Consider the following 3,462-nt stretch of genomic DNA (forward strand, 5'->3'; position numbering starts at 1 on the left):
ACATAAGCCAAGAGGCAGTGATTAGAACAGAAAAAGGGAATAGTGTGGTTTATAATAAGGAACAGTGTGCATCGGGCCTGTATCCTTTCATCATACTTATTCAATCTGTATGCTAAAGAAATAATCTGAGAAACTGGACTATATGAAGAAGAGTGTGACATCAGGACTAATGGAAGGCTTATTAACAACTTTTGATATGCAGATGACACAACCTTGCTTGCTGAAAGCAAAGAGTATTTGAAGCACTTACTAATGAAGATCAAACACTGCAACCTTCAGTATGGATTAGATCTCAATATAAAGCAAACAAAAATCCTTACAACTGGACCAATAAGGAACATCATGATAAACGGAGACAATATTGAACTTGTCAAGGATTTCATTTTACTTGGATCCAGAATCAATGCTCAGTAGTCAAGAAATCAAATGACATATTGCATTGGGCAAATCTGCTGGAAAAGATCTCTTTAAAGTGTTAAAAAGCAAAGATGTCACTTTGAGGGCTAAGGTGTGCCTGACCCAAGCCATGGTGTATTCAATCACCCCATATGCATGTCAAAGCTGGACAATGAATAAGGAACACCAAAGAAGAACTGATGCCTTTGAATTATGATGTTGGCAAAAAAAAATAGCAAGATTTAAAGTCAGGAAAGGCATGTATCAGAGTTGTATCCTTTCACCATACCTATTCAATGTGTATGCTGAGCAAATAATCCGAGAAGCTGGACTATATGAGAAGAACGGGGCATCAGGATTGGAGGAAGACTTATTAACAACCTTCATTATGCAGATGACACAACCTTTGTTGCTGAAAGTAAAGAGAACTTGAAGCACTTATTGATGAAGATCAATGGCCACAGCCTTCAGTATGGATTACACCTCAACATAAAGAAAACAAAAATCCTCACAAATGGACCAATGAGCAACATCATGAAACATGGAAAAAAGACTGAAGTAGTCAAGCGTTTCATTTTACTTGGATCCATAATCAACACCCATTGAAGCAGCAGTCGAGAAATCAAAAGACACATTGCATTGAGCAAAGCAGCTATAAAAGACTTCTTTAAAGTGTTGAAAAGCAAAAATGTCACCTTGAGAACTAAGGTGCGCCACCCAAGCCATGGTGTTTTCAATCACCTCATATGCATGCAAAGCCTGGACAATGAATAAGGAAGGCTGAAGTAGAATCAATGCCTTTGAATTGTGGTGTTGGAGAAGAATATTGAATATACCGTGGACTGCAAAAAGAGTGAACAAATCTGTCTTGGGAGAAGTACAACCAGAATGCTGCTTAGAAGCAAGGCTGGCGGGACTACATCTCACATACTTTGGACATGTTATCAGAAGGGATCAGTCCTTGCAGAAAGGCACCATGCTTGGTGAAGCAGAGGGTCAGTGAAAAAGAGGAAGACCCTCAACAAGTTGGACTAACACAGTGGTTGCAACACTGGGCTCAAGCATAGCAACAATTGTGAGGATGGTGCAGGACCAGGCAGTGTTTCATTCTGTTATTCATAGGGTGTCTATGAGTCAGAACACACTCGACAGCATCTAACAACAACAACAACATTCAGAAGGGATTAGATTTAGGTTCCAACCTACTCCAGTATGATCTTTTTAACACAACGAAATAAAATCCCTATTTCCAAACAGGGTTACATTTATAGGTAGAGGGGCTAGGATTTCACATCTTTATGGAGGGACACAATTCAGCTCAGAACACAGACTAGAGCAATTATACTTTAAAGCAGCCAGACAGAATTGAGAAAATTTTTGCTTTTGACTGGGTCAAGATGAACTCAAGCATGGCAAAAAATTATAATAAAATGATCTAATTTTTCAAATATAGCATAACACTTTTAATACTGATACACACAATCCTCAAGTAGCAGTCCTGTTTGAGTTATTTGTTGTGGAAATGTCCATGAATACCCTCATTTCTATCATTTCTGCCTTTTAGCCCCTTTATGGCTTAGGTATGAATAAAGTATGTTTTCACCACAGCTTTTTGCTTAGTGTGAAATGGGTCAACAATGTAACTATAAACTGTTGTTAGAGTTTTACTAAATATCGTAATCCCAGAGCCAGCTCAATTCCCACTGCCAAAAAACAACACAAATTTTATAATTGGTCCAGAATGGACTGACCTCACTGAGGACAGGGTCCTGTAATCCTTGTGTACATAATAAGTAGATGACAGGGACTGTTGTAAAATGTAAAGAGCCCTGAGAAGCCAAACCTGCCTCCCTCACCAACTCTCCACAGCACTTAAATGCTTACCATTAGAGTGATCCATTTCAATTAGTCACACTCCACTTCCAGCATGCCACCTAAGAGAGATGACATATTACATTACTCAGATCAACATTAATGAGTTTACTAGTTGGAAGAGCCAGTCACTCAGCAGAACCCTGATGAAAGGGAACACAGTTCTCTCAGGTTGATCTAGTGCTAGATCAAGTTTCTTACCATATCTGTGGTTTAGTTTACTCATCTACAAAGTAGGGCTCTTTTTTGAGTTACAGAATTGGCTACATTTGAAAACATATTACTACTATAATTACATTTTCAACTGTTTGCTATTATAAGATGCCACCTTGAAGACTAAGGTGTGCCTGTCCCAAGCCATGGTGTTTTCCATCGTCTCATATACATGTGGATGATGAATAACGAACACTGAAGAAGAATCAATGCCTTCGAATTGTGGTGTTGGTGAAGAATATTGAATATACCATGGACTGTCAAAAGAACAAACAAATCTGTCTTGGAAGAGGTACAACCAGAATGCTCCTTGGAAGCAAGAATGGTGAGACTACCTCTCACATACTTTGGACATGTTATTAGGAGAGGTCAGTGCCTGGAGAAGGACATCATGCATTGATAAAGTAGCAGGCCAGTGAAAAAGAGGAACAGGAAGACCCTCAACAAGATTGATTGACACAGTGACTGCAACAATTGGATCAAGCATAACAATAATTGTGAGGAAGGTGCAGGACTGGGCAGTGTTTCATTGTGTTGCTATGAGTCAGAACGAACTTGATGGCACCTAACAACAACAACATTATAATTTACTATTTTTCTTCTCTACTTCATTACCCCAATGCTCTAATTCAAGTTCTCGACCTTTGGTGTGAATCAGAATCACCTAAAGGGCTTGCTAAAACACCAATTGCTCCCCCCCCCAAAAAAAGTTTCTGATACAGAAGCTCTAATATGCGGCCAAGAATGTGCATTTCTGACAAGCTCCCAGGAGAAGCTGATGATGCTGGTCCAGGTACTGCACTCTAAGATCCACTACTCTAAAAGATAAGGATGGATTTCCTAGGCCATACCTCACAGCAAAGCACCGAAAAGAAAATGTGCATATTCCCAATTATCCCAAATACTTCCATCACATTCTAATTCTTACAAAATTCCTCCATAAACTTCCAAGTCTTCACTTGCAAATCAGCAAAGCCCAGA

This window comes from Elephas maximus, chromosome 2 (genome assembly GCF_024166365.1).
Source record: "Elephas maximus indicus isolate mEleMax1 chromosome 2, mEleMax1 primary haplotype, whole genome shotgun sequence".
In the NCBI taxonomy this organism is placed as follows: domain Eukaryota; kingdom Metazoa; phylum Chordata; class Mammalia; order Proboscidea; family Elephantidae; genus Elephas; species Elephas maximus.